The 25,729-nt window shown below is 42.3% G+C and overlaps 1 long non-coding RNA gene and 1 pseudogene across 2 annotated transcripts in view; both read left to right on the plus strand.

Annotated features, from left to right (window-relative positions):
• The first annotated feature begins 7,971 nt into the window (after nt 1–7,971).
• On the plus strand, nt 7,972–20,241 carry LOC311531280. The gene is made up of 4 exons (XR_014714174.1): nt 7,972–8,156; nt 16,504–16,577; nt 18,911–18,993; nt 19,630–20,241. It is a non-coding gene; the product is annotated as an uncharacterized lncRNA (long non-coding RNA).
• Nucleotides 20,242–21,731: 1,490 nt separating this feature from the next.
• Nucleotides 21,732–25,729, plus strand: part of LOC311531256 (E3 ubiquitin-protein ligase TRIM15-like) — a 43,168-nt pseudogene continuing 39,170 nt past the window's right edge. Inside the window, exon 1 of the transcript XR_014714559.1 lies at nt 21,732–21,979. The product of XR_014714559.1 is annotated as an E3 ubiquitin-protein ligase TRIM15-like (transcript). The remainder of the gene's footprint in view (nt 21,980–25,729) is intronic.

The following is a 25,729-nucleotide window of genomic DNA, read 5'->3' on the forward strand; positions in this document are numbered from 1 at the left end:
GAAATCCTTTGGACTGGATTGAAATTATTCCAAAGGAAAGTGGATGAGAGAAAACGTCCAGCGTTATCCTCCTAGCGAAAGAAAAAAATGAAGGTTTTTAAGCATTAGAGCCAATTGGTCAGAAACAATCTTTCTTCTCCAGTGACGTGAAGTTAAAGGTCACGGAGAGGAAGAAAACCTCCACTCGGGTTGTTACTGGAGCTGAAGCAGAGAGGCCAGGACAAACACGGCTAGGGCCCAGGACTGACTATCAGCAGATTGGCCATTTTCTATTCCTGACTTTTTGACCATGAGCAAATCTCTTTGCTTCTGTGTGCCTCAGTTTCCACAACTATAAAATAAAGCTACTCAAGGTTATGTTTTTTTGTCTTCTGTTTTTCAAGGCGGGACACTTTGATACATTTGGGGCCTGTCTATGCTACCGGTCTAGAGTGTCTTTGTAAGCTGATGACCCCCACATGTTGTTCAGAAGCTATGGATGACACAAGCTCCTACATTTGTTCTGTGCTTAGCCCCTAGGGCACAGCTGGGCTGGGCGGCCTTTTCTCACTGTGCTGTGTGGAGCAGGTTATGGGCACGAGGGATATGAAGAGGCTCTCAAGGACTAATTCTTGAAAATAAATATCAATGAACTGCAACCCAAATAAAATATCTGGAGAATGAGAACGCAAGGGGTAGATCTATTAATAGGTTAATATCAAGAGGTATTCTGACTCTATTTTTAAAAATTGCTGCAACTGTATATAAAGCCTCAAGATCAAAGATAAAGAAGAAGCCAACTGCAGCATACAGGGTACAGCACTATTTTCCCTTTCCAACAGCAGAGACCTGAGAACTTTTAAAGTAGGGGAGAGGCTTGTTTTTGTTTCAAAACTAAGTGGCACCAACTGTACTTTCTGATAGCTGTTGAACTCCATTTTAGGTCATCGCAAAAAGGAAAGGAGTACTTGTGGCACCTTAGAGACTAACCAATTTATTTGAGCATGAGCTTTCATGCGCTACAGCTCACTTCATCAGATGCATACCGTGGAAACTGCAGAAAACATTATATACACACAGAGACCATGAAACAATACATTGTAGGGAGAGTGGTCACTTTGGATAAGCTATTACCAGCAGGAGAGTGAGTTTGTGTGTGTGGTTTTTGGAGGGGGGTGAGGGGGTGAGAGAACCTGGATTTGTGCTGGAAATGGCCCACCTTGATGATCACTTTAGATAAGCTATTACCAGCAGGACAGTGGGGTGGGAGGAGGTATTGTTTCATGGTCTCTGTGTGTATATAATGTCTTCTGCAGTTTCCACGGTATGCATCCGATGAAGTGAGCTGTAGCTCACGAAAGCTCATGCTCAAATAAATTGGTTAGTCTCTAAGGTGCCACAAGTACTCCTTTTCTTTTTGCGAAGATATACTAACACGGCTGTTACTCTGAAACCTGTCATTTTAGGTCATGTGATGGAGCATCTGATTGCTTCTATTTATACCCTAATATAGCACCATCAAATGCTAGGAATGCAGCAGGAAAATGTGAAGGGGGCTTGCTGGCTGAAGCAAAACGAAGGAGTCGAGTAAGTATACAGCTAGTCTCCAGCATCTAGGAAATCAGCCTAGATGGCGACTGGAACCTTGGCTCAGGTTAGAGTTTAGCTAGCTGCATTCTGCATGCTTATAAAATTGGGTCTTCTAGAGGCAACTCTTCTGCCAGGTGGTATCAGGAACAACAAAGGCCAGGTTCAATATTCAGAAGTTCCTGTTAACATTACAAAACAGAACTGGCTCGAGCCTCACTCAATCTGGGAAAACTTACCACCACCCTAGGCACCTCTAAGAAGTGAAAGTTCTCCACTTATAAACACTGAATCTGTGTACAACACAAGAAAACTTGTATTAAAAGGAAGGGGGAACTCAGCATTAATTTGGAAAAACAGCACAAGAATGATGCAAAAGTATGCAAACCACAAGTCAACACCTCACCGTGGGTTGCCTCAGTTTCCCCCCTTGCCTCAGTTTCCCCCCTTCCCTCAGTTTCCCCCCCTTGTAGTACAAAAGTCTGAGGGACAAATGACCCTTTATCATACTATTCCTTTCCCCTCCACTGCGCTCTGCTCAGAGTTGGTTGTCCGTAGTCAGTGAAGTCCCAGCATTCAGGGGTGTGTTCATGTGGGTTCACCTCCCACATCTCAAAGGGAAGGTCTAGCAATCCCTCTGTAGTTGCCACTGCCCACTGTCCCTGCTGCCACCTTTGCCACTGCTGGCACTGCTTGCTGCCTCTGTGATAACGTTTTCTGGGGTTCCATCACCTAGCCCTGTTCTTAGTGACTTCACCACGGAGGGGGGAACCTCTCTGCAACTGAAACCTCTGCATTGTCTTTCACTCCAACACTGTCCTCATACCAAGTCAAAGACTTAGCCTCCAGACCCGGTCACCAGTGACTTCAGCTCTAGTCATCACTGAGCAGAAACAAAGACTCTTAAATGAGTATGATCAGCTTTGTCTTTAAACAGAGGGGGAGGTTCAAATGGTGTCTATGACTCTATTTAAAGAGCCTACACCCCCAGGTAGGAACACCTGTCCCCAACCCCACTGTTTTGCTACCTGGTGCAATCATTAAGCACTCCAATCATTAAGAACTGGGCTAAATAGTGGAACCTCAGAACACAGTACCCTTATCCCCTGCTTAGTGAGTGAGGTTAAATTTAGGTTCAACCAGAGCATGTTAAGTACCTTTACTTATACAATCAGGATAACATTTCTGTGTCCTAGGGAGCCCCTCAATGCTCACTTGCAGAGGATACCCTATAATGCTCATCAGGCCTAGCACATTGCCCCAACTCTCTGTTGTCATCTGTATCTATAACGTGCCATTGAAGGTGTCACATGCAAACTGGTAATATACTGGCCATTAATATTAGCGCATGATGTATGTACCGGAAGTGTATAAAGAATTATAGATGTGTGCTGGAAATATGTTCCTCAAATGTGTTTGGCATGCAGTACCTAAGCACAGCCTGTCCTAGGCAAAGGAATGCTTCACAGGCTTGAGTGTGGCTCCAATGTAAATTCCGTAAGGTCTGACCAAAGACCATGAAAAGCACATTTATGAGCAAGGTTAGACAAAGCCATCAGGCAGTAAGTGGGGGAAGACAACCACTTAACAATGTTGGTGGGGGATGGAGACTGCACCCCTGCACCCACCTCCCCAAGGATGCTTTCCTGCTTCTTGAATAGGGTCAATGGACTTTGGAAGATATAAGTAGAGGGGGAAAGCCATTTGTCATCGTTCCCCTGAGAAGACCAAGAAATGAAGTGTTTTAGGCTCCATGTTGGATCCTGGCTAAAGACTGGCCAGTCATGCTGGAAGAATGACTGTGGTGAGCAAACTACTTTGAATCAAAATCTAAAGTGTAAGTTAGATTTTAGCCGTAGAAGCCTTATTTTTACTTGTTTGTAACCACTTCTATCCCTATTCTTTCTACTTGGTATCTCTTAAATCCAGGTTCTATTGGTAATAAACTTGTTTTACCTTTTACAAAACTATCTCAGTGTTGTATGTTAAACTAAAGGGTAAAATCCTCAGCTAATCTATCAGGCTGGTGTGTATTCTTTCCCTTTGGAGGCAGCTAACTGGATAACTTCTGGGAGGGTCCAGTGAGAGGGACTGGATACTACCAGGGAGATGGTTTTGGGGTGACTCGGGACTGGAGGGGCAGTTGGTGTGTTGCTGGTTGCTGGAAGCTGCTGGGTGAGGTCATTGTGCTGTGAGCAGGCTACTTGGGCGCTGAGCCGAAGCTGCACAGCACAGAAATAGTCAGGGTTACTGGGCAGGTGGTGACACAAACTCTTACTGGTCTGGGTGAAACCCCAAAGCATCACAATTTTATTACCCCTGCACTCAATACTGAAGTGAATTTTAACCCAAAACTCATCACTCTGGCAAAGCAGGTCTGTCTGGTTAACACCTAGGCAGAGTAGGAGTATCTGCTCCTGAAGTCTTTCCCCAGTTCATCACTAGATGTCAGGGGAGAGCTTGTTCAGGCCCTGCTTATGTAAGGCTACTGGATTTTGTTGGAATTTCATATTACAAATGGATGCATTTCCCATGGGCCTTTTAATTAAGAAAAAAAACCTTGTTATTTATCTCAAAAATGGACACCTGATATTTTTCTGCTCTTTTTCTCTTTACCGATTGAGTCTGACTCACTTCTACCAGTATAGCAAGGCACTCTTTAATTAAAATTTCTGTGGTTTGCTTTAATTATCAGCTATGGACTCCTATTGGCAGAATGATCCCAGGTGTATGCTCTGCTTCCCTTTTTGTTTTTTCTCATTCACATGATTCATATTCAGGGTGTATTTTCCATTTCTTTTGTTGGCGTTAATCTAACAATGATTAAATGCATAATTAATATTTTAAAAGTAGCCTAAATGATTTATGCCACGTGCTCAGTATGCCATTTCCAAACTTGGAACCTGATCCTGGACCATAATATGCCATGGATATTTGAAGTAGAATACCTCAATAAAATCAATGGGAAGTTCTGTGTAACATTCAGTGGCATGATGTGGCTACATGAGAAGTACTGAATACCTGTAACTCCCACTGAAGACAAAACACCTAGTAAGAGGATTTCTAATTATATAAATCAGTGGTCTCCAACCTTTTTACTCACAAGATCACTTTTTGAATTTAAGTGCAACCCAGGATTTACCCCACCCCTGCCCCGCTCACTCCCCTTTGTTTTCCCCCGCCCCCATCCTCACTCACTTTCATTGGGCTGCGGCCAAGCGGCTCAGAGTTTGGGAGGGGGCTCCTGGCTGAGCCTGGGGTAGAGATGCAAGTTCTGGGAGAGAGTTTGGGTGCAGGAGGGGGTGCGGGGTGAAGGTTCTGGGAGGGGGCTCAGGATTAGGGTGTGGGCTCCCACCAGGCAGCACTTACCTCAGACAGCTCCCAGGTGGTGGCACAGGGGGGCTAAGGCAGGTTTCCTGCCTTCCCTGGCCCCACACCACTCCCAGAACCAGCCAGCATGCTCCTGTGTCCCCTGGGGAAGGGTATGTAGCTCCACACGCTGCTTCTGCCTGCAAGCACCACCCCCGCAGCTCCCATTGGCCACAGTTTCAAAATGGAATTATGAGGTTGGGCTGCCCAGGTGGATGGGAAAGAGAAAATCTAGGCATTGTCCGAAAACTAAATGACTACTTTGACTCAGTTTGCAATAAGGATGATAATATAGAACATGAACATGAAGGCAGGATAGCTGATGGAAATGGGCACAGAAATGGCAATGCTCACATCTGAGAGGAGAGAAAAACTTAGTTTAATGCGTTCAAATAAATCACACAATTAACACACAAATTAATGGTGATTTAAAAAATTATTTGTGATTAATCGCAGATTTAATCACACTGTCAAACAATATAATACCAATTGAAATGTATTAAATATTTTTGGATGTTTTTCTACATTTTCAAATATGTTGATTTCAATTACAATACAGAAAATAAAGTGTACAGTGCTCACTTTATATTACAATTTAAATGTAAACTTGGGTAAACTTTACATAATACTGTAAACAGTATTGGGTCTATTAAACAATTGGGTCTACAGTATCATGTGTTACAGTTGGGTCTTTTTTTACAGTGCAAATATATGTTTAATAAAAAATAATATAAAGTGAGCACTGTACACTTTGTATTCTGTGTTATAATTGAAATCAATATATTTGAAAATGTAAAAAGCCTCCAAAAATTAAATAGGTGGTATTCTATTATTGTTTAATGCCACGGTTAATCATGATAGAAAAATTTTAATTGAGTGATTAATTGCAATGTTTTTAATTGCTTGACAGCCCTAAAAAGAACCACTCTGAGCACAAGAATCACACTTTACTTCCAATACTGCAGGCTGGGAACATGCTGCTTTATTCAACTACACACAAAAAGAGTGGGGTAAAACACCCACTAACTCAATAGGAGGTAAGGGAGGGGATAGAGCGTGGCTCCAACCCATAATACTCTGAGTAACCCAGTTAAGTCCTTGATGACCACTTAGCTACATTGCTCACCTTTCAATCTGCAGCCCTGAGTTAGTCTTCTAAAAACCTTGGGAATGTTCTCTTTTACACAAGGTAGTGCCTCTCCAGGGCAGCCATGGCCTTCTCTAGGGGCAGAGGCCCACTGCCTCCACTCTCCTGCTCCAGCAGTTTTGCAAATACCCTCCTCTTGAGCTCTCCGGCATTCCTGGCAAAACTGCATCCTCTTGGCTTCAGCTCCTCCAGACTCATCACCCAAGAGCAAAGGCTCTGGCACCCACATGTCACCCTGTAAACGGATATCATTCAATGCCATCTTACGACTCAAACATCACTTAAACCGACTTTAAAAGACAAGGGGGCAGTTTGCTCTAGGACAGTACCTGGAATCCATGTTGGCTGATCACTATTGAAACCTTTAGTATAGACCAGGTCCTTTGGGCCCAAGTCTCTGTCTCTGGATCATAGTCATGGTTTTGGGTTCTGAAAAGCATGGCGGACGTGGACCTGGGGAGTTTATGAAGCATTTCTCCATAGTTCTGGAGCCTCTGGCAGTCTTGGTGCAGCCAATCTAAAGTGATCTGTTAGTAAGTGTTTTAATTTTAAGTACTGCCACCCTGCTTGAGCCTGTTAGAAGATGTTTGGGGGTCATTTGTCTTCATGAACAGGCTAATTTATTTTTCAATAAAAATTTTGAAATGGGGATGTACTAAAAGTGAGGAATTCAAACTTCATCTACATGGTTCTTTCTGGCCCAAAACTGTTGCTCTTCAAAGAAATAGAGGATCATCATCAGAGACAGCAATTGCATGAATGGAGGAGTCAGTTACAGAATTTACCACGTCCCTAGAGATCAAAAGTAAATTGAAATGAACTCACAGAGAGGGGAAAAGTATGAATAGTCCCCATCTGTTAGGCATATGAGCTGCCAGATATCGTACATCTTGCAGGGAGGAGAGCTGTCTCTTGCAATTCCAGTACGTGGAATGTAAAGCTGCCAGGATTTGAGAACCCCCAGTGAGACGGGTGACACAGCAGGATCTGCCACTGGCACCAATTTTAAAAAGTGGAACCAGAGCTTTCAAATTTCTACAGAGCAACAGGAGCTGCACCACACTCTGGTGATTCCTTTAGTGTATGTCCGTACCTTGCTAATATACAGACCTTTATATAATCGAAAACACATAGAAGGTGTTCTGCCTTGATAATGATGTTGTCAAATGTTTCATCAGTTCCCCCAACACAAATACAGAAACAAAGGCACTTAATCTTGCTCATACATCATTCTGATGGTATCAGTTTGGGATGAGGTATTCCCTCAACTCCCCTGCTAGGGTGGTTCACATTCAGCCATTTGAGAATTGATCTACATGTCCCAAAAGTTGAGAGTAAAAGCTTGCAGCAAAAGATAACCCGAGTAAGTGCGTCCCAGTCACTAGACAAGCTTATGTATCCGAGTAGGGCAGACATAACAAATAAGAAGTAAACTTGTTGTAAAACAGAACAACTACTCAGTTCACTGCAGGCTATTTAAAAACATTCTGCTTCTTGGGGCTCTTGGAACAGATTCACTTCCTCACCTTGACAGGGAACTGAGCTGTAAATTTCAGAAAATATTTGAGCCCTCAGTGCTTGACAAGTACCCTTGCTCTTCTGAAGGCTGATCTCTGTTCAACCACATCTTTTGCACAATCTTGAAAAATCATTCTTATGGTCTCCCCCAAACAGTTTTTTTCCCCACAAACTAGCTGTAGTATTTTTATTCTACAGTAAATCTGAGAAAATTGACAATCTATGTGTGAGATTTGGCATTTGAGGTGGGCTTAGGAGCGAGGGACCTATGTGCTCTCTCTACATCAAATTTAAAATCCTCCGGCAGACTGAGCACTTCTGCAAGGAGATGGGAAACAAATTCTTTCTCTCTCTTTCAGATACTCCTATAATGCCCAAATCATTGCAGCAAGACCTCTGCTCAATGTCTGCCACTTTTGATTTAAGAGAAGATTAGTCTGTGAGGCTTCTCTGCACCTGGGCAGAGAGCCCTTGTACCTGAATTTCCACCGTTGATATTCACCCTTCTGTTTCATTCATGCATCCTGTCAGCGCTTCCAGAGAGGAGTCAATTGAAGTAAGTCAGCTGTGCTATGGCTTTGATATCTGATGTGTCTGCCATGCCCACATCAGCCATTTTGCTCGAAGGGGAGAGGGAGATAGAGTCGGGTCTCCCGTTCTCCTTGTCTTTTGGCCACTTGCAAAGCTCACAGCAGTCAAATATTTATTTACTTACATTCCAGATATTTTCATGTACTTGTTCCTTTACTGGGGGTGGTCAGTCGGGGGCCCTAGATGCCAGATGGAAATGCATATTAGTGGATGGCAGACTGTGGAGAGCAATGAATGTGCTCTTCCATACCGACTGGAGCTCCATGAATCCCTTCTAATCCATCCTATTACCCAGGTGCATCACTTCCGGTCTTACAAAAAAGCACTTACTTTGTTTTAAGTGAAGTCCTGTTGCCTACAATCTGTGAAGCACCTTCTCCGGTGTTGACAGATGCTCAGCATCACTTCCAACTATGATGAGGATGTCATCGATCCTCACTACAACATGTGGGTTCAACAAATTTTTACAGCCCTCTGGAAAATTCCAAGTGCTGCTAATATTCCATATGGTAATTGATGGTACTGATATAATCCCTTGAGTGTTTTATAGTGGTACTTTTTTTCTTTTCTTTTTCTTTCTTTCTTTTTTTTTTTTACAGTCCTCCTTCAGCCTCATCTTCTGGTAAGCCTGCAACATTTCTAACTTACTAAAATTTTCAACCCCCACCTAACACTGCCAGTAAGTCCTCTGTCCTTGGAATGGAGTAATTGTCTAACCTGGAGACCTGATTCACCATGGCTTTATAATCCACACAGTTGTGGATGGTCTTCTCTGGTTTAACCCTGGGTGTGATAGGTGTGGCACATTCAGAAATGATGGTGACATGATTCCCTTTCCCCCAGCCTGTCTAACTCAGTCTGTCTTTTCTCTGAGGGCATAAGAAACAGGTTTTGCTTTAAGTAATTTTGGTTTGACCCCATCCTGGACATAAATCCTGACTCTTACTCTATCCAGAGCCTCTGACCCTTCTTTTAAAATAGCTGGGTGAACATTCAAGACTTCCTAGAATGCTGGTGTTTTGTTAGGGTCTCATTTGAAAATTTCTTCCCAGTTCAGATTCAGTTCTTGCAAGCAATCTTTGCCTAACTGATTCTGACTTTCTCCCTAGTTTATTAGGGCTGGTAACCTTTTTCTTTTGGCTCTTATATTTTACAAGGACAAGCACAGAACCTACCACCAGGACAGGTTCCTGGTTTAGGTATGCAGGATCACTCCTGCATTAACTAGAGGTCTCAGTCCTGCTTTACACTGCTGATATGTATATTCATTGATCACACTAGCTGAAGTCCCTTTGTTTATTTCCATTTGTACTCATAGAATCATAGAATCTCAGGGTTGGAAGGGACCACAGGAGGTCATCTAATCCAACCCCCTGCTCAAAGCAGGACCAATCCCCAATTTTTGGCCCAGATCCCTAAATGGCCCTCTCAAGGATTGAACTCAGAACCCTGGGTTTAGCAGGCCACTGCTCAAACCACTGAGCTCTCCCTCCCCAAGGGATACTGACTGACTGTTTACCTCTACCATTACTTCATAAGGACTGACTTTCTTTCCTTTCAGACAATACATAGTATGTACCTCCTCCCCCTTGAGGAAAAGAGTCCTCTGTTTTTGTTCTTTTCCTCTGGACATTTGGAGTCTACCCTCCTGAGTTTGAGATACTGTTTGATAGTCACCTTTGTATTTTCTGACTAAATGTGCAATCTTGAGTTACTAGGCCTTTTTAAATTTACAAACAGATTAAAAATGAGCTTCTCCACAGCAGAAACACCCTTTGGAGCCTGAGTCCCTTTCAGCTTGCTTTGCCTTTTTTATACTCATAGACTTTAAGGCCAGAAGGGACCATCCTGACCATCTAGCCTTACCTCCTGGATATCATAGGCCACAGAACCTCAGTGACATACAACCTCTGGCTGAATAACCAAAGTCCTCAAATCTTGATTTAAAGCCTTCAATTTACAGAGACTCCCCATTTAACTGAGTCAGTTTGAGTTCCCCTGCATTGTAAGTGCAAATCTTGCAAATTTTTCACTGTTTGCTTCCATTGCTGTTACCAGTTCTACTGCTTTGGGACAGATTAAATTCATCTCCAACAGCAATTGTCTTTGAATACTTATACCACAAACAAATCTGTCCCAGAGCATATCCTCTAGGACATTTCTGAAGGAACAATATTCCATTAATCATTTCAGCTCTGCAACATACACAGGTATGCTTTCATCTTGTCTTCTCATCCTACTATGAAACTTGAAACGTTCCACAGTAATGTTTGGCTTTGTGTAGTGCTCTGTTAAGATCTTTTTCAGGTCTCCTAAACTTTTATCTCCTGGTTTCTGAGGCTTTAACAAACTCTTTATGAGAGAGTAGGTTTTACTGCCACAAAATTGAGGAAATCTGCTTTCTTTTTGTCCTATCCTATAATCTCATTTGCAAGAAAATAATAGCCCGGTCTTTCAATATATTTCTGCCAATCCTCATCTTCCACACTAAACTCTTGAGTTTACCATAAGTTCCAATTTTTTGTCTGAGTGGGACTTTATGACTGGGTTACTTGTGGTGGGGGTGACCGGGGCTCAACAGCCCTGAAGGTCTCTTCTGGATCATGTTTTATGTTCCTTAAATCTCATGCTTCAGGTCTTCAGTAGGTCACCTGCGAGGGTCAGGAAGGGATTTTCCCCCAAATGTATACTGAAGGAGGGAGGGAGGGGATGGTTGTTTCCTTTCTCTGAAGCATGAGGGATGTCCACAGCTGGAGATGGGACACTGCACAGGGTGGGCCAGGGCTCTGAGGTGGGGTGGATAATTATTTCTCACATGCTTGGCTGTCTGGTTGGTTCTTGTTCACAGGCACAAGGTCTAACTGATTGCCTTTTGTGGACTGAGAAGGAATTTTCCCCCATATCAAATTGGCAGTTACACTAGCTGATTTTTGCCTCTCTTTTTGCAATATGGGGCATGGGTTGCTTGCCAGGATTATCTGGGAATATCTCATTTAATCATTTCCCTAACATTTACAGGGACCTGGGGCACTGGTGCACCATGCTCCCTCTGTTCTCTGCCTGTGGCAGACAATAGTTTTGTCTCCTGTGAACTTTAATATTTTCTAATTCCAGTTATTGGGTTTAGTGTGCAGTTTCTGAGTGGTGTTGGAGGTTTATGATCAATTCAGACTGAATGAGTTAGTGGCCCCTTAGGCTTTGACTCTGACAGCTAGAGTTGCTGATGTTTTTTTAAAAAATCAGGTTTTTTTTAAACTTAGAAAATATCATGAGAATCCCATGCACATCCATGGTGCAAACAAGGCTGCTTGGATAGCAAGGTAGTCCAGTGACCTCAGGAGACATTGGTTCAGTTCCCAGCTCAACCACTGACTTTCTGTGTGATCTTGGGGAAGACACTTAACCTACCCTGGGCCTTAATTCTCCATTGGTAAAATGGAGATAATACCACTCTACCTCATTGCATTGTTGTGACTATAAAATATATTAATTTTGAGGCGCTCAGATACTAGTGATGAGGGCCATGTCAATCAGTGTTAGATTTGTGAGTATTCTGAGTACAAAATGTCCAGAAAAATTAAAACAAGTTACCACATGAACTTATTTTTTCACCTTTGTTCCCCCTACCTCACATGCCAGTCATCATTTGTGTTTGCCATCTCCTACTGTCGCCATAACACAAGCCCCGATCCTGCAAACACTTAGACAAGAACATAACTTTAAGTAGTTCCACGCAGGTCAATGTGCAAACAAATGTTTGCAGGCTTGGGACTTATAAGCTTCTCAGGATAGGGGTTTCATCCTAATTTGTTTCATAAAGCATCATGCACTTCTGTTATATATGTAACACACAATCAGTATAACAAAACTTATTTCACAATCACAAAACTCAAAAATAGCTGAAAACCTATTCTGTTCAAACTTAAAAAAAAAAAAAAAATCATTTCCGGGCTGAAACTAAGCATGAGAAATTTCAGCCCCAAATTCATATTTTTAGCATTTTATGAGTACCTCATATGAAGATTTTGGATGGGATATAAATCACAATTAGAGAATTGCTATTAGGAAGGTTATTGTGCAAATTCTGTTGAAGTTAAAAGAAAAAAATAATTCAAGCCAAGCCTATTTATTTAATTTTATCCTTCTCAGCCTCAAGCTTGCAATCATTTATGCATCTGAATAACCCCACTGAAGTCAACAGAATTACTCATGTGAGTAAAATAGTCACATACATCAGAGTCTACAGGATTAGACTCAATACATTCAGATTAAATGTTAGGGCCAACAGCACAAGCTGTTGTTAGCATTATTGTAATAATTGCATCATTTCTTTTTAATCAGGACTAGAAATAGGAAATGTAATGGTGCCATTTTGCATGATCAGAGTTCCATATACTGTGTAAATTTTTAGAACATTGCAAGTATCTTGCAAATGCAAAGAAAAAGAACAGTTTACCATGAAATTAGGGAACAAATAGTAGCATATTATAAGTCTTGCTCTACAGCGCAGAACACAACTATGTTCGTCACTATATATTTAAATGTGGCAGATTTACTCTATCATAATTTAATAATTCAGAAGGCGTAAGAAGACACAGCCAATTAGCTGCAGTAATTTGCATTTTTATGCTTCTTCATTATTTTCCAAGTTCTTGTCTGCTATTATAGCACTACAAATACCATCTTTCAAAGGTGAATAGCCAATCTGTTATTTTTTTTTTGAATGGTAATCAGTCCCCTTTAATTATTGAAAGACAAAACAAATTAATAAATTCCAAATAAAATGCTTTGTTTTTTTAAGTTAGTCATGAAACACCCTTTGTCAATGTAGTTTGTTTTCATTTGGTGCAGAGAGCTGTGCCTGTTCTCAAGTGTTCATTAGGGCTGTGATTCATAGGAGTTCTTAAACTCATGCCTAACTTTAATCATGAGAGTAGTCCCACTAAATGCAAGGGGACTACTCACACGCTTTAAGTCAATCATATGTGCAAGTACCTTCTAGATTCAAGGCCTAGGTTTGGACACAAGTATGGGAAGCATTCTCCCTGATGCAAGAATAATTACAAAGAGGAGTTTTGAATTTTCCCAGCCTTATGCAGGAGGAAGAGTGGGATTTAACCCCCTTGCCAAAGATATCGCTACTAAATACTGGATCTCCCACAGGAACTGTGCCACAAGAAGCTCTTTTACAACTGTTCCAGGAACCTTCTTCACAATGGGGATTCTAAGCCACATTAGAGCCAGTGTATAAATTACTACAAACTCTGGTCCCGATCCTGCAAACAGGCACACATTTGCTTAATTTTATGCACATGAAAAATGCCATTGAAGTCAATGAGCCCACTCGTAAGCAGAAAGTTATGTGCATGAGTGTTTGCAGGATTGGGGCCTCTGCCACTAAATTGCAGTGCAAATAGATTATACTATGCAGGCCCCAATCTTCCTCTGCAGGGTACATGTTATGCAAGCCCAAATAGGGAAAGAACAAGTTAAAGAATATTAAGATAAGTGTATTCAAGCTGGCAGGGCCTGATGAAATTCATCCTAGGGTACTTAGGGAAATAGCTGAAGCAATCTTGAAACCATGAGCAATTACCTTCAAGAACTCTCAGAGGACAGATGAGATCTCAGAGGACTGGATAAGGGCAGGTGTATTATCTATTTTAAAAAAAAATGACAACAAAGAAGACACAGGGAATTATAGACCAGTCAGCCTAACTTCGATACCTGGAAAGTCTCTGACATCATTCCACATGACATTTTCATAAGCAAACTAGGGAAATGTGGTCTAGATGAAATTACTATAAGGTAGGGATACATCCGGTTGAAAAAGTAGTTCAAAGAGTAGTTATCTCTCTGGCTGTCACAATGGGAGATGTATCAAGTGGAGTCCCAGAGGGGTCAGTCCTACGTCCCATGCTAGTCAATATTTTCATTAATGACTTGGATAATGAAGTGGAGAGTGTACTTATAAAATCTGTGGAGGATGTCACCTGGGAGGGATTACAAGCACTGTGCAGGACAGGACTAGAATTCAAAATGACCTTAACAGATTAAAGAATGGATCTGAAATTCAAGAAAGACAAATGCAAAGTATTTTACTTAGGAGGGAAAAACTAAATCCACAAATACAAAATGGGGAATAACAAACTGTATGGTAGTACTGCTGAAAAGGAACTGGGAGCTATAGTGGATAACAGGTTGAATGAGTCAACAATGGGATGCAGTTGCAAAAAAGGCTAATATCATTCTGCAATGTATTATCAAGAGTGTCGTAGGTAAGATATGGGCGGTAATTGTCCCGCTCTACTCAGCACTGATGAGGCCTCAGCTGGAGTACTGTGTCCAATTCTGGACTCTGCAATTTAGGAAGGATGTGAACAAATTGAAGAGAGTTCAGAGGAGAGCAACAAAAATGATAAAAGGTTTAGAAAACCTATGAGGAAATGTTAAAAAAACTGGGCCTATTTCGTCTTGAGAAAGGAAGACTGAGGTGGGACATTACAAAGAGGACAAAAAGAAAAGGAGTACTTGTGGCACCTTAGAGACTAACCAATTTATTTGAGCATGAGCTTTCATGAGCTACAGCTCACTTCATCGGATGCATACCGTGGAAATGAAGTGAGCTGTAGCTCACGAAAGCTCATGCTCAAATAAATTGGTTAGTCTCTAAGGTGCCACAAGTACTCCTTTTCTTTTTGCGAATACAGACTAACACGGCTGTTACTCTGAAACAAAGAGGACAGTGATCAACTGTTCTCCATGTCCACTGAAGGTAGGACAAGAAGTAATGGGCTTAATCTGCAGCAAGGGCGATTTAGGTTAGATAGCATGAAAAACTTTCTAAATATAAGGACATTTAAGCTCTGGAATAGGCTTCCAAAGGAGTTTGTAGACTCCCCATCATGGGAAGTTTTTTAAGAACAGGTTGGACAAACACCTGTCAGGGATGGAGCTATACTGGAGATCCAGAACATGATCAGAGATGCCAGAGCTGTTGATGGGCTGCTGGAGATTGAATGTACTGTTTGGACTGTGCTGGGGAATTCGGGATTATGGTTGTGGGACTTTGGTACTAGCCCGACAAAGGGCTATTTATGCTTGGAGTGAGTGGGGGAGTCTGGAAGAAGGAAATTGAAAAAGAGGCCTCTTGCAGGGCCACCGTGAGGCCATGAGGGGTTGTCCCTGGAGGTAACCACCCTATGTTAGTCCCATAAAGTTAACAGATATTAAACCAATAGGGGTCTATAGAAATGTAAGCATTCTGTAAGAATTACTCCAAAATGGTAGTTTTCAACTTTTTTCATTTGCGGAACCCCTAAAACTATTCACATGGAGGTGCAAACCCCTTTGGAAATCTTAGACATAGTCTGTGGACCCCCGGGGGTCCACAGATCACAAGTTGAAAACCACTGCTCTAAAAAACTATAGAATTCACATCCTTCCTATGTGTTTTCGAAACCAAACAGTACAATTTTGTAACAGGGACATCATTCTCCATTATGTTCTCCAGAATGGTTCAAGAAACTATAGAAAGCTTATCATTTGCTATTCAATTCTTTTGGATATTTCCACAATGGTAAACTGTGGTGGTACACAACCCATTCCTCACTACCACTCAGTAATCTTGTGGGGTGGGGTTCATTAAACTGAAGTATACAGAGTACATAGAACAACCCTGATTTTCTGGCAGCAAATTAGGGTTCAAGAGTGGGAATGATTTCTGTAATTGTACTGAAGCAGCTATAGAAACTGCACTTTGTCAGAAGTGAAAGACTGAAAATAAGAGCTTCTTGGTGTGCTGTTTTTTTAAACCAGTGTGGAAGTATAACATTGTATAAGGGGACATGCTGGATACATTGTATATGAGAGGGCATGCCAAAACATGTTACAAAGTATCTGAGGGAGCACACGTAGGGACAGTTAGCTTTTGAATGGAGAAGCAATTAAGATAGAGCCAGCACGTCTAAGAAGCAGGCATCAGAATGGAAGGTGTGAAGGGCAATTAGTTAAGTTAACTGGAAGCTGTTAAAGGAGATTGTTAAGGGTGGCAGGTAATTGAAGATACGTGACTGGTCTCAAGGATCTCGAAGGGTGGTGACTAAAATCTTTTTCTTCTTTTGTCTGTAACTTCTCTGTAACTTGTTCTCCAAAAAACTGTATAAATTTAAAGACACAAGCCCCACTCGGGGGGCTCACTTCTAAATGTATTAGCAGAGCAGCTTTGCTAATAAAACAGAGTGGTCTGATAAATTGTGAGTCTGAGTCAAACTTTGACACCAGTCTCCCTCTTTTTTTTCTTTTTTTTTAAGCGCTGTGTGGAGTCTGGGTGTGAAGACGAGGTTTTGAGTCTTTCTTGGTAAAGACGGGGACACAGCTGAATCAGGTATAATAGCCACAACCCAGCAACCCCTGAGAATAGCAAGAAAAATTGTCGTAGCAGGAGAAACAGAAATGGCTTGATGTTAACAAATGCCAATAAGTAGAGACATCACCTGACGTCAAAAATACCCAGAAGACTAAAGAATGGCTATTGAAAATAGTCCATTCTGCAAGAAAAGCAGTATTTCCACTGCTATATGTTGACTGGGGTGAGATTTTGTGCTGCGCTATTAGGAGTACCAATAGCCATGCCCCTGGCTTGCCCCCTACACCAGGGTCTGCAAAGGCGTTCTCAGGACAACCTGAGGCTGCACCAGGGCAGTCCTCCCACAGCTGGATCAGAGGTTCTTAGAACCCCATTTACTCTACTCTGGACCCTTTACCCAATGTACAGGGACCAGGGTAATAATCTTTCTTCAGGAATGCTATCTCCACTATACAGACACTAGTAGTCACATCATTGTTCAGGCAGAGTTCTGTTTGGCACCTCAATCAGAGAATTCCACCTCTTTGTTATGTCTGAGAAACCATACATTACCCTCCCCACATTTACAGCACTTAGTCTTCGAGGGAAGAATTAATTTTCTGAGGATTCACAAATTTGTTAATTAGCCTATAAATCAAACTTAATTACAAACTGGGCCCTTTAAGAAATTGACCCTGTGTTGCAGTCTTTGTATAAAATGATCTCAACAATGGAATAATGTGGACTTAATTTTTCAACTTAATTAAAATTAATTCATAAATTCATAGATTTTTTAAGCCCAAAGGAAACACTGTGATTGTCTAATCTGACCTCCTGTACAAGCAGCTCTGGGACTCACCTGAATTAATTCCTGTCCCGTGCCCAATAGCTGCGGTTGAACTAGGGCATATATTTCCAAAAAAAAAAAATCCAATTTTGATTTTAAAATTTCTGGTGATGAAGAATCCACAACAAACCTTTGTAAGGTGTTCCATGGGTAAATTATCCTCACTGTTAAAAATACGAGCCTTATGTTTTTTGAATTTACCCAGCTTCAACTTCCAGTCATTGTATCTTCATATTCCTTTGTCTGCTAAACTAAAGAGCCCTTTACTGTCAAATTTCTTTTCTTCATCAAGGTACCTATTCATTTCAAAGGTTCACATGGACTATAAAAGAGAGAGAGAGACAAGGTGGATGAGGTAGTATCTTTTATTGGACCAACTTCTGTTCATGAGAGAGTCAAGCTTTTAAGCTGAAGAACAGCTCTATGCAAGGTTGAAAGCTTGTCTCTCTCACCAATAGAAGTCCATGCATCCACCTTGTCTCGCTAATATCCTGGGCTACAACAACACTGCACATAAAAGAGGGGGGCAGAAAACCCCACACAGTCTCTCTTTCACCTAAAACAACACATCTTTGGGCCTCTGGGAGAGATCCTGACCAAGGAAAGGGACAGTCATAATCTTGCCTGGAAGACTGTGACTGAGAAAGTCCGTCTTGAACAAAACCTTGAACCAAAACTTGCTAGATTGTTTTAGACTTCTAGATGCATGTTTTTACTTCTATTTGCTTAAAACCTCTTCTAATTTTCTCTCTTATTTGTGAGTTACTTTAAATACTGTGAATTAATTTAAATCCTATCATCTTTTGTTTTGTTTGTTTGTTTGTTTTTTAATCTAGACCAATCCAGTGCTGTGTTTAAACTGAACTGTTTGGCAACTCCAGTTAAAGTAGCAAATTGTTGAATAATTACTTTGTACAAGAGCAATGAACCTTAATATCTGAACTGTTCAGGAGAGGGTTGGACATTGCAGAGCACATGTTTTGGGGAAAATTCAGGACTGGGTATATGGTAGGGTCACCCTGCAAGTAGTAACCAAGGCTGGTGGAAGCCGGAGTGTGGCTGGCATGTTACTGAGAGGCTGTTGGGGTCAGAGATACTAGACCAGGGCTGAAGCAACAAAGAAACACTCAGGGTGTGTCCTGCATGCTGGTAGGCTAGTTGAGAGCAGCCCAGTGGGGGAGCTACAACAGCAAAGCATTGTGAGGGACCCAAGGCTGCAGGGCAGGCAGTGACACAACCCTTCTCTGGTCTGGACTGCACCCTGGAATGTGACTGTATGTCTCTCAGATTAGTCTCCCAAGATATTGCAGATGCTTTTCCTATATACTATAGGTAGGCTTATCAGCTCCTTAAGCACATTCTTTTGTGTGATCAGGTAGGTAGATCACATTCTCTTGCATGATAAGGTGTGACCCCTTCACTTTCTCTTTGAGTTAAATAGATTGAGCTGCTCAAGTCTCTCACTATAAGGTATGTTTTCCAATCTTTTAATCATTCTCATGGCACTTCTCTGAACCCTTTCCAGTTTATCAACACCCTTCGTGAATTGAGTACACCAGAACTGGACACAGTATTCCAGTAGTGGTTGCACCAATGCTAAATACAAAGGTAATATAACCTACTTACTCTTGCTTGATGTTCCTTTGTTTAGACAGCTAAGGATAAGATTAGCCCAATTAGCCACAGCATTACACTGGGCGCTCATGTTCAGCTGATTATCCACCATGATCCGCAAATCTTTTTCAGAGTAACTGCTTTCCACATTAGAGTCCCCCATCCTATAAGTATTCCCTATGTTCTGTGTTTTTAACTGTTTGGGGGGCTGTTGTTTGTGTGACATCTCTAAGAAATACTTTAGGTTAATCTTTCCCCCTGAATGGATAATTCCAGAGTCTTCTCTAAAAAAGGTCAGTGTGACACCACCAGGCCAGCTCAGGTCAAAGCCATAGGCCAATTCACTTCTGTGTGAATATCAAAGAAATGTTAAGTGTACTAATTCATTTGAGTATTAATCTAGTTCAAAGGAAATGTGAATGATATTGTCTTCTCATCTGTAACCTGTTCTCTGCTATCTCATACATAATGCATATTGTTAGGTAATAGCATGTAACCATCCATTAGTTCTCATGAACTTTACACATCAAGTAAATTCTCATCTTGATGCTAACACACACTTTTGATCTAGGTCAATTAAGTACAGGGACATACATAATGTAATATCTCTGTGATTTAATTGCCCATCAGACAGGATTGGAGCCTTGGAACAGGAAATGAAGAAGCATGCTGACTTCAAAGCATGGGTCATTGCATTCGACAATGGAAATCTTCAGGCTCAGTCTGCATTTAGTCAACAAAGGAAAAATGCATGCTGTGATGAAAACACTTGGATGATTGCTTTTTGTGGAAAGAAGCCGTAAATACTGATTCCAGGGAATGATCCTGTATCTCTGAACTGTTTTAGATTCGAAGAGGGTAGAATACTGAGTGAGTGGAAGGAGGTCCCCAAAGTGATTTTGGGTATCCCTGAGAGACTTTTGGAAAACTAGCAGACTACTACATCTCTGCTATCATCTTGGAATTATAAACTTTGACTCACCTGTTAATGTATTTTACCTGCTTAAACCTCTCAATAAGTCTCAGTTCTTTTTCTTAGCTAATAAATCTTTAGTTTACTAGTGAATTTACTTCAGCTTTGTCTTTGGTGAGATCCAGAGTACAAATTTGACCAGGGTAAGTAACTGACCGTTTGTGGTTGGGAGTAACCTAATGTGATGTGATATTTGGTATAGTGACCAATATCACAAAGCCCAGTTTGTCTGGGTGCCAAGAAGGGCTGGAGATCCTAAGGGGACTGTCTTTGACTCCATGGTAAGACTGATAACAGAGATCCAGGAGTGCATGTTCGTTACTGGTTTGGTGAAATCTAATTATAGAATATACCACCAGTTTAGGGTGTCTGCCCTGTTTTCTGGCATCTGACCTGAATTTGGCATTCACAGTTGTGAGCTATTCCAGACAGAAAGACAGTGAGAACATCAGGATTAAATTCATTAAAGAGATTTGTATCCAAAATGTGAACCTGCCCCACACATTTTGCCATGTAGCCCTGGAGAGAAGCGGGGTTAACATGGCTTCCAAGTCCTTTCCCAGCATGTGAAGTGTGTGTGGGAGTGAGAAAGAGCCATGTACCTGCTCAAGGTACTTCTGACATCCTAGAGGGGAAAAAGAGAGAAAAATAATCTGAGACCCACTTGAAACACACTGAGGACTGCAGGGAAGGGATTTTGCAAATCTTGAAAAAAGAAGCTCTGGTCTGGCCCCAGAACCATGGATTATCTCAGCTAATGGGGCTTTTCCATCTCTCATATCTATATATCTCTAATTCGTCATAGAAAAATTGTAATGCACATTTCAGGAATTCACTGACAGCTGGCTCCAGTGCCCACAATTTGGGAATGGTCCTGTCCCTGTGGTGGGATCTGGGGTATTTCTTACTCTGTCTCACCTGCAGGAATTTGCTTACTGGCTTCAGATACTTCCCCTCCATCTCACTGATCAGCTCACTGAGATGGGAAATCTCCTCAGAGAGTTTAGTAACATTTTTATTCTGTATCTTCACAATCTCCTTGTCCTGTTTTTCCAGCTCAGCCAGCAGGAGTCGCTCTTTTTCCTCCAGGAACTGCCGCAGTTTCTGAAATTCAGATAAAATCTTCTGCCTCTCTGTTTCTGTCTGTTTCTGTAAGAAAATAGGGAAAGGGCTTGTTTGGGATGTGAATGGAGCCTGGGGTCCTTTCATGGAGTGCTGAGTGTGCAGGAGGGAGAATTTCTTTGCACATTCTAAGACATCTAACACTTGCCTGTGACCTGTGATTAGTAGAAAGAGGATTTTCTCACACCTTCCCATTTGGCCCCTATATCTCTTAAAGGGATATTCTCATGTCTGACATGGTTAGGATATCGTGTTACCAGGGGCCTTTAAAAATGCAGATCCAAGGCCACCGGAGGCAAGATTTAGCACTAGATCTGAGTGACATTTTTTGCACTAAACTTTTTTGGAGGGAAAAGGCAGATTCATTGACTCTGAAATATTTAATGAATTCTTCTCAATGTCACCCACCTTTTTTGGATGGATAAATAAAGAAATAAATAAGCAGATCAATAAAGAAATCATTTAAAAAATCAAGAAAATGTTTTGATTATTCCATTTGAAATTAGTTTTTGCTTCAAAAAGTCCTTCTTCATGGTCAAAATTGAAGCAAAACACTCTGCCCAAGAAAAAATGGAACACTGATTTGCTAAATTTTTTAAAATTATTTTTGGTTTGACCATTTTTTCCCCAATTTCCAGTCAATGAAAAGTCCTGTTGTTTACTCAGCTCTACACAGAACTACGTTGACACAGATGTATGGAAAGAAAAAATGAATCAATTGAACAAAAGGTGCAGACAGGTACAGAACTGTGCATTGGATACATTCAGATCATTTTGGCAAGATTTTCGTCAAAGCCACAAAAGGTGGACAAGAATTCATTACCAGAAATGAAAGCTTAGAATCTGAAGATGGAGAAGAGGATTTTTCAGGCCATCTGTATGGAGGTGAGTGCACACATACACACAGAGCATCCGTGGTAACGGAGTAGTAGATAAAAGCCAACATTTCCTAAGGCCACAAGGGAATCTGCCTACAAACCAACCTCACATCCCATGTCAATGCAGGTTAATAACAGGAACCTACCAGATACTCCTGGCTTTTCTTCTCTCTATTCAATTTAAATCCCTGGAAATTTTCTCTCTCTTCCTTCAGAATCTTCAAATAGAGCTCGATTTTATCCTGAATCAACAGAAATGATTTGGGTGGTTTGATTTTTATTTTTAGGGGTGAGAGTGCATCTCAGTTTAACCCCTCATGGAAATTCAGACTCCCAAGGAGAAACTTCATCTCCTTACTGGCTTGGAGGGAGGGATAGCTCAGTGGTTTGAGCTTTGGCCTGCTAAACCCAGGGTTGTGACTTCAATCCTTGAGGGGGCCATTTAGGGATATGGGGCAAAAATTGGGGATTGGTCCTGCTTTGAGCAGGGGGTTGGACTAGATGAGCTCCTGAGGTCCCTTCCAACCCTAATATTCTATGATTCAGACTTTTCTCAAAGAGTCTTCCCCTTCTAACAGACTTCATCGCTGCTAGGGCCACAACAGCATGGTCTCATGGTTCAGGCACTGGTGTGGGCCTTGAAAGACTTTGGTCCTATTGCCCACCCAGTCGCTCTCCTGCTGGGTGACCTTAGGCAATTAATTTCCCCACTCTGACCCTCCATTTCCCATCCCACTCTGCATTTTTCTTCTCAGATTAGCCTATACATTAGAATATCCCTGCTCAGAGCCGGGATTGTCCCTCACACTGTTTTGTGCAGGTTCCAGCAAAATCAAGGTCAAATCTCATCTGGGGTCTGTAGTGGCTATTGGGATGCAAATAACAACAATGATGATAAATGCTAAGATACAAATCAGCAATGACAACATCAGCTTTTTAACTTGATATTCTCCAGTCTGAAGGCAACAGTCTCACATAGACAGGCCTGCAGGTGATTTAAACCTCACTAATCATTTAACAGCTTCTGTTCCATAGAGAGTTCCCTTAGTTCACCAGTGGGAGCTGGGTTTGAAAAGGATTCTGCTTCTCAGGTAAAACTTTCCCCCATTAGAAATTTTTCAAGTCTTAATTGTTTGCCCTTCCTGCCACCCAGCTGTCTCATTTATTGTTGATAGCATCTCCCATACAATGAAGGCCTTACAGAGTTGAACAATGCAGTCACACCTCTGACAGGCAACTTCCACCTGTCATAAAAATCCAAAGCTGTTACTCATTGAACTTGACAGCAATTCCCTACCTTGTACTCCTGGTTATCCTCCTTTATGGGAACCACAGTGTGAGCTCGGTGAGTCCGGGACAGATGGCAAACCACCCAGATGGGGGTTTGATTAGGGGTCTAGAACACATGACTTATGAGGAGAGGCTGAGGGAGCTGGGATTGTTTAGCCTGCAGAAGAGAAGAATGAGGGGGGATTTGATAGCTGCTTTCAACTACCTGAAAGGGGGTTCCAAAGAGGATGGCTCTAGACTGTTCTCAATGGTAGCAGATGACAGAACGAGGAGTAATGGTCTCAAGTCGCAGTGGGGGAGGTTTAGATTGGATATTAGGAAAAACTTTTTCACTAAGAGGGTGGTGAAACACTGGAATGCGTTACTTAGGGAGGTGGTAGAATCTCCTTCCTTAGAGGTTTTTAAGGTCAGGCTTGACAAAGCCCTGGCTGGGATGATTTAACTGGGAATTGGTCCTGCTTCGAGCAGGGGGTTGGACTAGATGACCTTCTGGGGTCCCTTCCAACCCTGATATTCTATGATTCTATGATCCTCTTCACAGAACAGTGTCAGAGCCTTCTGGCGTTCCACACACACTCCTGATCCCTTCGCTGCCTGGAAACTCAGCCATTTGGCTATTTCTAGGACATTCGCCAGCTGCCTGTTTGGCCTGAGGTTTCTTTGTTGCACAGCTTGTCTGCACTTAGGGCAGGTGATGCCTGTGTCTGATTCTCCCCAGCACTGGCTGATGCAGGCTCGGCAGAAATTATGCCCACACTCCAGAGTGACAGGTTCTGTGAAATACTCCAGACAGATGGGACAAGTAGCTTCATCCTGGAGACTTTCCACAAAGCTCCCTGCAGCCATGGCTCCCTCTGGACAGTGTAACAGGGTAAGGTTCACTTTCCCGAGCTCAGAAACAAGCCCCACCTGTAGCAGCAACTGGGTGTTTCCCTTCCCTTCTTGACTCCTGCTATTTGCTGAGCTGGAACGAGCCCCCTGGTAACATTACAACCCTGGAGGCTCTTGTGAAAACAATACCACTAGGCTAGGCTGTGGTCCTGCAACCAGCCCCCTCTTCCTGGCAGCCAGGTCCAGGCAGTGAGACAGGAGGTGAGCCACCACTTCCTCAGCCAGGCTCTGTACACAAAGGCAGCAAACCAGAGTAGCCACTCTCAAACGTGAGAAGCATCTCTGTCCTGCCCCCTCTGCTCCACATTTTGGCCTGGCTGCCAGGGAGAGAGGCTGAGTGAGCCAGAAAAATGCCAGGGGGAGGTGCAGCAGGAGAAGGAAAGGTCTCCCACACCCAGTCAGTAACTTTGGCAGGGAGAGCATGGCAGCACTGGGCTAAGGGTGGGAGGGTTGCTGGGGAAGGCACTGGGAAAAGGTTCCCTCTGCTTAGCCTGAGTTAGGGTCATTGCCCGCTGTGAGAGGTTGTCACTCCCCGGGGTGTAGTCTGGGAGTGGTTGGAACTGCTGTGCCTCCTAACAATTCAGCTGAGTTGTCCTTTCTCACACTGCTCTACTGGTGATATACAGCCAGCCGCTCCAGGCCCTGTTATCACCCAACATGACAGCAGGTGACGCCACACACCTAACTGAGTTACCTCAGTGCTTTACCTAAGCCACTCAAGGACAAACAGGAGATAACCTCCATTTTCCCAGCTCCCCAGCCTTGCTCCCCTATTGGAGTATGAGCCCAGAATTATACCATCTTGCACTGCACAGGATGTGTACAATGCAAGCTCATTAATTAATTCTCTCCCCGCTCGATGTGGGGAAGATGTGCAACAGCCTTTGTTTACCAAGCAGAGATTTTCCCAAACACCTCACTTAAAGACACACTAGTAAAGGTTTAACATCCCTGTGGTGGGGAAAACACTACAGCAGCCCAACACCATAGCATTTAATTTCAGAAAGGGGAACTACACAAAAATGAGGAGGTTAGTGAAACAGAAATTAAAAGGTACAGCGCCAAAAGTGAAATCCCTGCAACCTGCATGGAAACATTTTAAAGACACCATAATGGAGGCTCAACTTAAATGTATACCCCAAATTAAAAAAACATAGTAAGAGAACCAGAAAAGTGTCACTTGTGGCTGAACAACAAAGTAAAAGAAGCAGTGAAAGGCAAAAAGGCATCCTTTAAAAAGTGGAAGTTAAATTCTAATGAGGAGAATAGAAAAGAGCATAAACTCTGACAAACGAAGCATAAAAACATAATTAGAAAGGCCAAAAAAGAATTTGAAGAACAGCCAGCCAAAGAGTCAAAAACTAAGAGCAAAAAAAATTTTAAGGACATCCGAAGCAGGAACCCTGCTAAACAACCAGTGGGGCCATTGGACAATCAAGATGCTAAAGGAGCACTCAAGGATGATGAGGCCATTGCGGAGAAACTAAATGAATTCTTTGCATCAGTCTTCATGGCTGAGAATGTGAGGGGGATTCCCAAACCAGAGCCATACTTTTTAGGGGTCTAAATTAGCTGT

The sequence above is a fragment of the Lepidochelys olivacea genome, assembly GCF_965140295.1.
Source record: "Lepidochelys olivacea isolate rLepOli2 genome assembly, chromosome: 14".
In the NCBI taxonomy this organism is placed as follows: Eukaryota; Metazoa; Chordata; order Testudines; family Cheloniidae; genus Lepidochelys; species Lepidochelys olivacea.